At 42.4% G+C, this 13760-nt stretch overlaps 1 pseudogene; it reads right to left on the minus strand.

Moving 5' to 3' along the window:
- Window positions 1-11060: 11060 nt before the first annotated feature.
- LOC126067942 (neuropilin and tolloid-like protein 2) lies at window positions 11061-12649 on the minus strand (annotated as a pseudogene).
- Between the last annotated feature and the right edge of the window lie 1111 nt (window positions 12650-13760).

The raw sequence follows: 13760 nt of genomic DNA on the forward strand, positions 1-13760 counted from the left end.
TTGACACCTTTGAATTATGGTGGTGGCAAACAATATTGAATATACCATGGACTGCCAAAAGAATAAACAAATCCGTTTTGGAAGAAGTACAGCCAGAATGCTCCTTAGAAACAAGGATGGCAAGACTTCGTCTCACATACTTTAGACATGTTACCAGGAGGGACCAGTCCCTGGAAAAGGATATCATGCTTGGTAAAGTAGAGGGTCAGTGAAAAAGAGGAAATCCATCTCCTCAAGGAGACGGATTGACACAGTGGCTGGAACAATGGGCTCAAGGCTAATAATGATTGTGAGGATGGCACAGGACCAAGCAGTGTTCCGTTTTGTTGTACGTAGGGTCGCTATGAGTTGGAACTGAATTGACGGCACCTGACAACAACATAACTTGATGCTCTGAGTAACCTGACCTGACCAGGGTCTCACAGTGAAGAGTCACACTGCGGGGCTCACATGCTAGTATTCACACCCTGGTAAGCTGGACTCCTCTCTCCTGCTTCTCAAGCCCACACGTGAATGATGCTATCACAGGCATGTCCAAAAACCCTGGAAACTAAGGTACATCTTCCTGGAGGTAATTAATTTTATTTAAGTATCTGAGGGGATAAAAGTTAAGTATTTTAACTGATAAATAACTTTAACCTTTGAAAAATTACAACAAATACAGATATATTATGGAGCAGAATGCAAAGCTCACAAGAGTTTATCCTTATGGCTGTCTACTTGATTCTGGGCCCTACAGGCCACCTGGGACACAGGCTGAGTTTCCCTTGCTTTTTTTTTTTTAACTTAAAAAATATTATTATTGAGATATAATTCACATAACATATACTTCATCACTTTAAAGTATACAATTCAGTTGCTTTTAGTATATTCAGAATGCTGTGTGTAGCCATTCTTATTATTCCCCTGTGTTTAAGGGGTCCTTTCATGAAAAAGAGGAGCCTGGTGGTGCAGTGGTTAAGCATTCAGCTGCTAACCAAAATGTCAGTGGTTCGAACCCACCAGCTATTCCACGGGAGAAAGATGTGGGAATCTGCTTCTGTAAAGATTTACAGCCTTGGAAACCCCATGGGGCAGCTCTACTCTGTCTCATAGTGTCACTATGAGTTGGAATTGACTCGATGGCAAGGGGTTGGTTGTTTTGGTTCAGTAAAAAGTCTGGGAATGTCACCTGCCCATGCCACTCTGCATTCAGAGCTGAATTTGGAGCATCAGTGATGGTGATAGGGAAAAGTGTTTATTTCGGAAGGGAATCTTAGGGGTCGTGGGGATATGTTTTCAGTACCTACCAAGTCCTTTCACATAGGCAGCTATCCTTGCCTCTACTTGGGAGGCTGAGCTTATTCATGCTGTGCTGTGGATGGATTATCACTAGAAGAAACAAGGATGGAGTCCTCCTGCCATAGAAATGACTGAATCGCAAAGAACTAAACAGCTTAGAAAGTGTGAAGACTCTTGAGAGAATAGGAGGGGTTGGACTTTCTATTAATCAGGTTTTAATGCAGAGACAGCTGTCCTGTTAATTCCCTTATTCAGGGACACATTTGTTGTGATATTAGCAAACAAAATCAGCAGTACCTCCCACCCTAACAACAAAAGCCTGATCCAATGCAAGTTTGTACATTTCTGTAAAAAATTGCAGTTGGATTCCAGGCACTTTAGATAATGGCTCTCTACTCACAGCAGATACCATGGCTATTCCAGGGGGCCAGATTTTGTTGGTTATCACTTTTCATGTAAATTCACAAGCTGGCTCAAACAATGTGGAATCCTCTTGTCATTCCTGGGCAGTAGCTCTGCTGAATGAGGACTTGGGAGTAGGAAAGCAAGTCTTCCAACTTCCCTCTGCTTTGGGATTTTCTCTTCTTGCAGGCTTTCCTGAGATTTTTGAGACAAACTTATGCCTTCTCAAAGACAAATAGCAAAATCTTGTTAGCTATTAAATCTTGTTAGCTGTTAGCTATAAAGCCAAAACAAACACATTGCTAACAAGTTGATTCCAACTCATAGCCACTCTATGGGACAGAGTAAAACTGCCCTACAGGGTTTTCAAGGCTGTAACCTTCATGGAAGCAGACTGTCACATCTTTCTCCCACGAAGTGACTGGTGGATTCGAACTGCCGACCTTTTTGTTAGCAAATGAGCACTTAACCACTGGGCCACCAGGATTCCCTTGTTAGCATAGACCCTAGATTTCATAATATGAACCCATTGCAAATTCTGAGAATTAGGTGTTACAGGAAAAGGGCTCCTACCTCTCCTGTAAGTGGTTATTTACATAGCCTTGAATAAAAATAGCTGTTCTTTATAGGGTTGCTAGGACTCCAAGGCACTGGGTGGGGTTATGAATCGGAATTGGCTCACAGTGCTTTTAGTTTATTCTTTATAGGAAATCCCTGTGTGGTGGTTAATGCTCCAGACTGCTGGCTGAAAGGTTGGAGATTCCAGTCTACCCAGAGGCACTTCGGAAGAAAGACCTGCTTATCTATTTCTGAAAAATCAGCCATTGAAAACACTATGGAGGACAGTTCTACTCTGACACACATGGGGCTGCCATAATTTGGAGTCAACTCAATGGCAACTTTTTAAAATTTTTTGTAGACTAGATGCCATGTACCCTTTACACCTATTACCTTTAATCAGCCTTTACAACAACCTTGCAAGGTAGGTATTAGCCCACGTTGCCTGGCCTGCTGAGACTAAGAGAAGTTAGAAAAATAACCACTTTCATACTGCTCACTAGTAAGTACTTTGACTCCAAATTTCCAAAAACCTTTCCCTCTTTCCTATGAGCCATACTTCTCATTTGGTCCAATGTCATGGCTCAAGTCAGACAGACATGAGTTCAAGTCCCAGCTCCATTAGTCACTATATGAGTGACTGGGCAAATCATTGAAGGTCTCTGAGCCTGTTTCCTCTGCTGTAGTCATGATAAGCATGCTTTGTTGGAGCCCTGATGGTGCAGTGGTTAAGAGCTCGCCTGCTAACCAGAAGGTTGGTAGTTCAAATCTACCAGCTGCTCCTTAGAAACACTGTGGGGGCAGTTCTACTCTGTCCTATAGGGTTGCTGATTCAGAATTGACTCGATGGCAATGGGTTAGGTTTGCAGGTTTTGGGTGGTTGTTATGGGAATGGAATGAGATGAAACACTTTAACATCCCTAGTATATATGGTACTGGCACACTACATAGCACGGCAGAATCTCAACAAATGGTACTTTCCCGCTCTACCTTATTCATCTTTGTACCTGCTGGGTCAACTGAAACGACGTAGGTACTCAAGAAATATTTGTGGAATTAAATTCAAAAGATTCTTCATGGCCTTGTTTCATAAGGACATGGTGAAGTTGGACCGCCTCCAAAAGCTCCGTGGAAGAACAAAAGAAGTTTTGAAGCATGTCAGAGCTACTCACAGTTACAATCTTTAGGATGAAGCAGGAAGACAAGAATGATCCTAAAAATAACAATAGTACTAAAATGCTGAAGTAAAATTCCCTAGGTGGAGTGCTGTTGCTCTTCAAGAAATGGCAGCAATTGAAGATTGTCAAGTGCCCGAAGCACAAGGGACACGGAGTGTGATGAGCATGGCTCCTGGGCTCAGTGGATTGTTCAACAATGACTGGATTGGTTAGAGATGGTGTACTTTTGTAAGTGTATCATCAATTAAAAGTAGAGAAAAAATAAAATATAAGGTTTTTAGAATACATAACATGGGGTGGTGGAGGGAGCCCATCGTGTCCTTGCTAGGATGCAGGGAGTGGTTGCTGCGGTCCAGCTGGGAAGGGATTCAGGGGGGCGACTGTGTGGTTATGTGTATTGCTTGTCCGCAGCCAGTTCCATGCTGACCGATCATGACATTCTTTCCTGCCCCAGAGTCCTCTTTAGCACAGTCAGTTGAAATCAATCTGAGTTGGCATTTAAGATCCAACCACTTCTGTTCCTGGATTCAAACAGGAAGACTTGCATTTCTGCTTTGGTTGGAAGCAGATAGAGGCAGCTGGCAGAGACACCCAGAATCATGGAGTGGGTTTTCTGTCCCTTGCATATGAAAACTTGGCCAGGATACTCAGATATGTTTGCATCCCAGGATGAGCACAGCCTAGGGTTAAGCTGGGCCCTCTGTCCTCCTAGTATGTAGTTCTCAAACTTATAAAGTGATTCCACATGGGAAAAGAGGACTAAAGCTAACTTGGTCTTTGCTCTTCAAGGCCCACTTGCTCTTGAGTGTCTGGATAAATGCTCAGTAGCATTTTCCTGGGAGCCCCACATAACGGAGTCCACAGTTAGTTGGATGTGACCCTTCTATTCTGGGAAAATCCTGGGTGACTCATACAGTCCTCTGATTTGTTTCCTCACATACTTTCTAATTTTTGGTGGCAGGCTTACCTTTAGTGAAGGATGTTCCTGTAGGAAGCCTGCGTATGCTTTGGAATGTAGATGCATCCTTAAGGAGTACCTGCTATGGGGCCCTACAGTTTCAGACTATTTTCTTTCTTTGAAAATCTCTTAAAAAGTATTTTGCCACCTAGTTCTTAAACATTACATTTTTTAAAAAGCAATTTTTATTGTGGTTTAAGTGAAAGTTTACAAATCAAGTCAGTCTCTCACACAAAAACCCATATACACCTTGCTACACACTCCCAATTACTCTCCCCCAATGAGACAGCCTGCTCTCTCCCTCCACTCTCTCTTTTCGCGTCCTTTTCTCCAGCTTCTAACCCCCTCCACCCTCTCATCTCCCCTCCAGGCAGGAGATGCCAACATAGTCTCAAGTGTCCACCTGATCCAAGAAACTCACTTCTCACCAGCATCCGTCTCCAACCCATTGTCCAGTCCAATCCATGTCTGAAGAGTTGGTTTCTGGAATGGTTCCTGTCCTGGGCCAACAGAAGGTCTGGGGGCCATGACCACCGGGGTCCTTCCAGTCTCAGTCAGACCATTAAGTCTGGTCTTATGAGAATTTGGGGTCTGCATTCCACTGCTCTCCTGCTCCCTCAGGGGTTCTCTGTTGTGTTCCCTGTCAGGGCAGTCAACGGTTGTAGCCGGGCACCACCTAGTTCTTCTGGTCTCAGGATGATGTAGTCACTGGTTCATGTGGCCCTTTCTGGCTCTTGGTGTTCTTCATTCTCCTTTGATGCAGGTGGGTTGAGACCAATTGATGCATCTTAGATAGCTGCTTGCTAGCGTTTAAGACCCCAGACGCTACTCTTCAAAGTGGGATGCAGAATGTTTTCTGAATAGATTTTATTATGCCAACTGACTTAGATGTCCCCCGAAACCGTGGTCCCCAGACCCCTGCCCCTGCTACACTGGCCTTCGAAGCATTCAGTTTATTTAGGAAACTTCTTTGCTTTTGGTTTAGACCAATTGTGCTGACCTCCCCTGTATTGTATGCTGTCTTTCCCTTCACCTAAAGTAGTTCTTACCTACTATCTAATCAGGGAATACCCTTCTGCCTCCCTCCCTCCCTCCCCCTTCTCGTAACCACAAAAGAATGTTTTCTTCTCAGTTTAAACTATTTCTCAAGTTCTTATAATAGTGGTCTCATACAATATTTGTCCTTTTGCAACTGACTAATTTCACTCAGCATAATGCCTTCCAGGTTCCTCCATGTTATGAAATGTTTCACAGATTCCTCACTGTTCTTTATCGATGCATAGTATTCCATTGTGTGACTATACCATAATTTATTTATCCATTCATCTGTTGATGGACACCTTGGTTGCTTCCATCTTTTGCTATTGTAAACAGTGTTGCAGTAAACATGAATGTGCATATATCTTTTCATGTAAAGGCTCTTATTTCTCTAGGATATATTCCAAGGAGTGGGATTGCTGGATTGTATGGTAGTTCTATTTCTAACTTCTTAAGGAAGCGCCAAATTGATTTCCAAAGTAGTTGTACCATTTTACATTCCCACCAGCAGTGTATAAGTGTTCCAATCTCTCACAGCCTCTCCAACATTTATTATTTTGTGTTTTTTGGATCAATGTCAGCCTTGTTGGAGTGAGATGAAATCTCATTGTAGTTTTGATCTGCATTTCTCTAATGGCTAATGATTGTGAACATTTCCTCATATATCTGTTACCTGAATGTCTTCTTTAGTGAAGTGTCTGTTCATATCCTTTGCCCATTTTTTAATTGGGTTATTTGTCTTTTTGCAGTTGAGTTTTTGCAGTATCACGTAGATTTTAGGGATCAGGTGCTGATCAGAAATGTCATAGCTAAAAACTTTTTCCCAGTCTGTTGGTAGTCTTTTACTCTTTTGGTGAAGTCTTTGGAGGAGCCTAAGTGTTTGATTTTTAGGAGCTCCCAGTTATCTAGTTTTTCATCTACTTTCTTTATTATGTTTTCTATACTGTTTATGCCATGTATTAATAAGGTCTCCTAATGTTGTCCCTATTTTTTCTTCCATGATCTTTATCATTTTAGATTTTATATTAAGTCTTTGGTCCATTTTGAGTTAGTTTTTGTGCATGGAGTCAATAAGGTTCTTTTTCTTTTTTTTTTTTTTAGCAAACAAATGTTTTATTTCTAGTGTACAACGTTCCCTTTAGACTCAACAGAGATCACAGAAGCAAAAACACGGAAGCTCCACCTAGCGTTTAGCCTACAAAGAGTTAACAAACACTGTTTATTAAGAATTCACAGTAATTGTTTGCAGAGCTTGCAGGTGCTAGGAAATCATGGTAACAAAATGCGGGATAATAAGGTGTTACATACATTTCTAAAAACGGCTAATATAATGCTGTGAAAGAGGAATCATTGTGAAAAAATTCCACTTTAAATCTGAATGACTGACAGTCTGCATGGAACATCTGGGCTGCTGCTTAGAACTGTTTGGCTTTGAAAACTTACAGCTAGCTAAAGCAATGAGACAGCAGAAAGCAGGGCTCGGGGTGCCGAGACCTGGGGACCCACTTCACTTCTCTGGGCTTCCATCTTCTCATAGTAAAATTGGACTTTATTGCATCTTAAAAAAAAAGCACAACAACAAAGGCTCCTTCTGTGTCTAATCCCTCTGATCCAAGGCATGTTCTTTTTAGTATTTGAAATAAAGTAACATGAACTCTAAACGAGACACCGTTTTTTAACAGCAGCAGATCCTACTTTGAGAATTATTCCTGGAACGACACCCAGGCTTTTCCCATCCTGTCTCATCAGCTGACACAACTCTCAGACAAGAAGGTACCCTTCCCATCAGACAATGCCAAAGCATAAAAATCTGCAGCATCATTTAGGAGGTTCTTGTAATGCCTAATAATTATTTAAAATAAAGACATACAAGAGATACTAACAAGTCAATGTTAAAGGAGTCTTTTAGGTCTGTTTTGTGGTGCGAAATGGGAAAAATCCTTTACTTTTTGCTCATCTTTAGATTGACTATTTCTCCCTGCAGGAAGAATATCGCACTTAATTCCTAACAAGGTGTTCAGATTAGTAAATCTCCTGTAATTTGGGGGCGCTTGGGATTGATACCTTGTGTTAGTGTGGCATCACCTGTCACAGGTGGAAGAAAATGACACTGCTGGAGAGCTGTACAGACCTTCTCCTTAATGCTGCTCCTGAGCTGAAGACACCGCGCCCCCCGGACTTAGGTTTCTGTTAGGACACAGGGTTAATATTGGGGTACGTACGGTGTAGTAACTTTCATAAGATGGCTAAATTTCACATTTTCTTGCTAAAATTATGAATTTTACTGTACGGAACAGTTTGTCAAGTTTTCCCACTGACCCCAAAGACGGAAGACTATAAAAAACATGTTCTGTCAAGTCAATTCCTACTCACAGCTACTCTAAAAGACAGAGAGCTGCCCCAATGGTTTAACAGTTTCTGTGGAAACAGACTGCCACATCTTTCTCCCACAGAGCGGCCACTGGGTTCAAATCACCGACCTTTCGGTTACCAGTTGAGTGCTTTCACCACTGCACCACTTGGGTTCCTTTTTAAAGCCTATCTATGTACAGCACTAAAAAAAAAAAAAAAAAAAAAACCCAAAAAACAACATTATGCTGGTAAAAATGCCTAAAACTTATTAGTTCTAGTCCCTTTTCCTCCTATAGTATACTGGTAAAATGTCTAATAAATGAGACCCAATACTCATCTGGACTACCTGTTGCTGTGAGGAGCTGTCAAGTCAGTTCCCACTCATAGCGACCCTATGGGCAACAGAAGGAAACACTGCCTGGCCCTGCGCCATCCTCACAGCCCTTGTTATGCTTGAGCCCATTGTTGTAGCCACTGTGTCAATCTATCTTGTTGAGGGTCTTCCTCTTTTTTGCTGACCCTCTGCTTTACTAAGGATGATGTCCTTCTCCAGGGACTGATTCCTCCTGATAACGTGTCCAAACTATGCGAAATGTAGTCTCACTATCCTTGCTTCTAAGGAGCATTCTGGCCGCACTTCTTCCAAGACAGATTTGTTCGTTCTTTTGGCAGTCCATGGTATGTTCAATATTCTTCGCCACCACCACAATTCAAAGGTGTCAATTCTTCTTCACTCTTCCTTATTCATCATCTAGCTTTCACATGCATATGAGGCGATTTTGAAATACCATGGCTTTGTTCAGGTGCACCTTAGTCTTCAAGGTGACATCTTTGCTTTTCAACACTTTAAAAAGGTCTTTTGCAGCCGATTTGCCCAATGCAATGTCTTTTTTTGTGTGTGTGTGCTTTAAGTGGAAGTTTACAGCTCAAGTTAGTTTCTCATAAAAAATTTATATACACATCATTATGAGGCCCTAGTTGCTCCCCCTACAATGTGACAGCACACTCCTCCTTTCCATCCTGGACTTCCTGTGTCCATTCAACCAGTTCCTGTTCCTTTCTGCCTTCTCATTTCGCCTGGGGACAGGAGCTGCCCATTTAGTCTCATTTACCTACTTGAGCTAAGCAGCACACTCTTCACGAGTATCATTTTATATCTTACAGTCCAGTCTAATCTTTGTCTGAAAAGCCAGCTTTGGAAATGATTTTAGTTCCGGGTTAGCAGGGTGCAAAGCGTCTTTTGATTTCTTGACTGCTGCTTCCATGGGTTTTGATTGTGGATTCAAGTAAAACAAAATCTTGACAACTTCAATCTTTTCTCCATTTATCATGATGGTGCTTACCGGTCCAGTTTTGAGGATTTTTGCTTTATGTTGAAGTGTGATCCATACTAAAGACTGTGGTCTTTGATCTTCATCATTAAGTGCTGTAAGTTCTCTTCAGTTTCAGCAAGCAAGGTTGTGTCATCCGCACATTGCAGGCTGTTAATGGGCCTTCCTCCAATCCTGATGCCCCGTTCTTCTTCATATAGTCCAGCTTCTCAGATTATTTGCTCAGCATACAGATTGAATAAATACGGTGAAAGGATACAGCTCTGACACACACCTTTCCTGACTTTAAACCATGCAATATCTCCCTGTTCTGTCTGAATGATGGCCTCTTGGTCTATGTAAAGGTTCCTCATGAGCACAATTAAGTGTTCTGGAATTTCCATTCTTCACAATGTTATCCACAATTTGTTATGATCTACACAGTCCAATGCCTTTGCACAGTCAATAAAACACAGGTAAACATCTTTCTGGTATTCTCTGCTTTCAGCCAGGATCCATCTGACAGTAGCAATGATATCCCTGGTCCCAAGTCTTCTTCTGAATCCAGCTTGAATTTCTGGCAGTTCCCTGTTGATATACTGCTGCAGCCTCTTTCGAATGATCTTCAGCAAAATTTTGCTTGCAAGTGATATTAATGATACTGTTCAACAATTTCCGCATCTGGTGGGATCACTTTTCTTGGGAATAGGCATAAATATGGATCTCTTCCAGTCAGCTGGCCAGGTAACCATCTTCCAAATTTTTTGGCGTAGATAAGTGAGCGCTTCCAGGGCTGCATTCATTCGCTGAAACATCTCATTTGGTATTCCGTCAATTCCTGAAGCCTTGTTTTTTGCCATTGCCTTCTGTTCAGCTTGGACTTCTTCCTTCAGTACCATCGGTTCCTGATCATATGCTACCTTCTGAAATGTTTGAACGTTGACCAATTCTTTTTGGTATAATGACTCTTTGTACTCCTTCAATCTTCTTGTAATGCTTCCTCCATTGTATTTTTCCCGTAGGATTCTTCAATATTGCAACTCAAGGTTTGGATTTTTTCTTTAGTTCTTTCATTTTGAGAAATGCCGAGCGTATTCTTCCGTTTTGGTTTTCTACCTCCAGGTCTTCGTACACGTCATTATGCAAATGGTTAACATACCTGGCTGCTAACCAAAAGGTATGAGGTTTGAGTCTACCAAGATGCCTTGGAAGAAAGGCTTGGCAATCTACTTTTGAAAAATCAGCCAGCAAATACTCAATGGAGCACAGTTCTACTCTGACATGCATGGGGTTGCCATGACTCAGAATTGACTCAAGGGCAACTAGTTTATTGTTTATTTTTAGACTTGACAATGAAACAAGTGGACCTTGATTGGATCATCTCTGTGGCAACTGGTTAATACTCATCCGAAACCCTGGTGGCACAGTGGTTAAGGACTACGGCTGCTAACCAGAGGCCAGTAGTTCGAATCTGCCAGGCGCTCCCTGGAAACTTTATGGGGCAGTTCTACTCTGGGTTCTATAGGGTTGCTGAGTCGGAATCGGCTCGACAGCAGTTGGTTCTCTGGGTGGGTATAGTTCAATGAAGGCATATACGACCGGCTAGGGCTAGCTTAGCTATTCCCTGTCAAGTCCTCTGGTTCCATCCCTACAGACAGACTGATGAGAAACCAGTGTTGTTAGACTACATTAGGCTGTGACTTCACTTCATTAAGATTTACTATTACCGTCTCTCTCATATTTTGTATTTTTCTTAAATCCTAAAGCAATGTCATCCCACCTAAAGACTCTCTCTTGCTTTAGTTCAAGGAAAAATGAACCTCTACAGATAAGTTTGTGTTTTCTTTTGCAAAAAGCAAAAACTGTTGCATTTGTTTTAGCAGGCAGAAAATTTAGAACCAAATTTGTCATCCAAGATTTACTTGCTAACCTGAGGGGTCTGAAACCAGGTACTTCTGTGCTATTTTAACTGTAGTGTCTTCATTAAAGGCTTTGTATTCTGTAAGCCTCTTCAAGCCCTTTACAGCGGTTTTCATCCCAAGGGTATGTACAGTTCTGGTAATGTTGCAGACTAAAGGATTATTGATGCACATGTTACTGTGGCAGAAGAAAGTGGTGCTTGTGCAGAGAGGTTCCACAAAGGATGTAAACAGCATCCTAAACCTGCTGAGCCGGCTGCCCTCCTCTGCCCACCTCCGGATCACTCCAACTCCTGTTTTAAGCATCACATCATCGGCCACGGTGCTGCAAAACTTGGCTTTCAGGTTCTCAATAGAACTGCTTCTATCATAGACTGCCACGAAGTTTCTTTTGCATTCATTTGAGTGCTCCATTTGATAATCTAGGAACCTCAAATAAATCTTTGCTTTTGGGGTAGCTTTAATTGTCCATATGCAATCAACGGCTTGGCCAGGTTTTGTTTTTTCTTGTTGTTCTACCTGACTAGAATGCACTATTCCATCAGCTCCTGAGAGCTCAAACTGGCAGTCTGGGATGGAGTTTAAAATACCTCCTAGGTAAGTGAACTCTGGATCTGGAATAAACGAATATTTTGCTTGAAAACCCAGTCCTTCTGGTTCTTCATCGGAACTGAACTTAATCCACATGAATCTCCCCGTTGATCTAATTAATGGGCTGCTTTTCACGTCACAGTAACGACCTATAAGCAGAGAGAAACCATATGGCCAAACCGACATTCAAATGATGGTTCTATATAATAATGTTCATCAAAGGTCAACTCTATTCTTTGCCGTGGAGCAGCTTCCAAAATATACATTCCTTATTTGGTGCATATGAGTCCGGATAATTTGGGGACCCAAAGTGACCTCCGTTGCTGGTTCGAACCCAAATGCCACACTCTGTTGCAGGAACATGTTTGATTCCAATATTCTGTCCATCTTGGGTCTTTTGGGCCACGGCAATCCCTTCTACTACCAGGAGTGTAACTAACAACACTTTGAGGACCGGACACAGCGGCTCCAGGGCCACGGTGCTGGCCGGCTTGGCGCTTCTCGGGGGCTGAGGCGGCGGCGAGGAGGCGACGCGGTGTTCAAGGCCCCGCGCGGCGCTAGCCCCGCTGCGTCCCGATCGCCGGCCACCAGGCTCCGTCCCTGCGGGGTAGGGCTCCGGTCCTGCGGCCCGCCATGGCCGAGCCCCCCGACGGCGCTCCGTCCCATGGACCGCCCCGAGGGGCGAGGATGCGAGGGCGGGGACCGGCAGGGACCGGCGCGGGTCGCCCCGGTACGCGGCTCGCCGAGCCGCCGGCTGCGGTCGTGGCGCGGGCTCCGCGGAAGTCAATGAAGTTCATTTTTGATGCTCTTCATTTCTTCCTGAAGATTCTAATTTCCATCTGGTATCATTTCCCTTCAGCCTGAAGAACTTCCTTTAGCATTTTTTTTGTAGTGCAAATCTGCTGGTGATGAATTCTCATGGTTTTCTTTGACCTGAAAACGATATTTTGCATTCATTCTTTAAGGATATTTACACAGGATTTAGAATTCTGGGTTGACAGTTTTTGTTTTTTTTTCTTTCAGTACCTTAAAGATATCACACCATCGTCTTTTGGCCTTCATTGTTTCTTTTCAATACTGTCCTACAAATCCGTGAGGCTTTGTTTTTGTTAAACTTCTTTTTCTCTGTTCTTGGATAATTTTTATTGATCTTCCAGTTACGGATGGTTTTCTCTATAATTTCCAGTCTGCTTTTAAGTTTGTACAATATGTTTTGTATTTCCGTTAAAGTTTTTCTATTTCCCTGCTGAGAATATTTTCTTTTATGTCTTTGACACAGTTCCAACATCTGGGCTATCTTGGGGTTAGTTTCCACTTACTGTCTTTTCTCTTAAAATTTGGTCACATTTACTTTTCATGTGAAAGGCAAATACTTTTGGGTTGTGTCCTAGACATTATAAATATTATGTTGTAGAGACTCTGGGTTCTATTATATTCTTCCAGAGTGTTGATATATTAGTTTGCCTGCTTTAGTAGACAATTAACTTGCTTGTACTCATACTGGAAATTCTGTCTGTGGGGGACATCTCAAATCTCCATTCAGTTCTTTTATCCTAAGCTGGCTGTGTGCAGTCAGCCCTGTTCTTGGAACCATCCTCCTCCGGGGGCTCTGTCTTGGCAAGGAGATTTTATTTTTGTATACTCTGTAATGCAAGTATTTGATTGGGTATGATTTCAAAGGGGGAAAAGTCCACACTGAGAAATATAAATATATATATAGCTATCATGTGCTGTAGAATTTTACCGTTTTTACACTCATGTATTACATACTTGCGCCAGCCTTTAGAAACAGCACAATTGTATCAGTAGGAATACATTCAACTTCTAGTATCAGAAAATCCAGCCATTGTGAAATTTATTGGTTTCATATAACAGGAAGTCTGAATCTTTGGATAGTGGGCACCAGTTGCTCTCTGACCATTTTTCCATGTGCCTCCAGAACACAGCCTCTCAACCATGACTGAATCACTTGGTGTCTTAGTCATCTAGTGCTGCCATGACAGAGATACCACAAACGGATGGCTTTAACAAAGAGAAATTTATTTTCTCACAGTCTAGTAGGTTACAAGTCCAAATTCAGGGTGTCGGCTCCAGGGGAAGGCTTTCTCTCTCTGTTGGCTCTGGAGGAAGATTCCTTGTCCTCAAACTTCCCCTGGCTGAGGAGCTTCTCAGG

This window comes from Elephas maximus, chromosome 26 (assembly GCF_024166365.1).
Source record: "Elephas maximus indicus isolate mEleMax1 chromosome 26, mEleMax1 primary haplotype, whole genome shotgun sequence".
Taxonomy (NCBI): Eukaryota; Metazoa; Chordata; class Mammalia; order Proboscidea; family Elephantidae; genus Elephas; species Elephas maximus.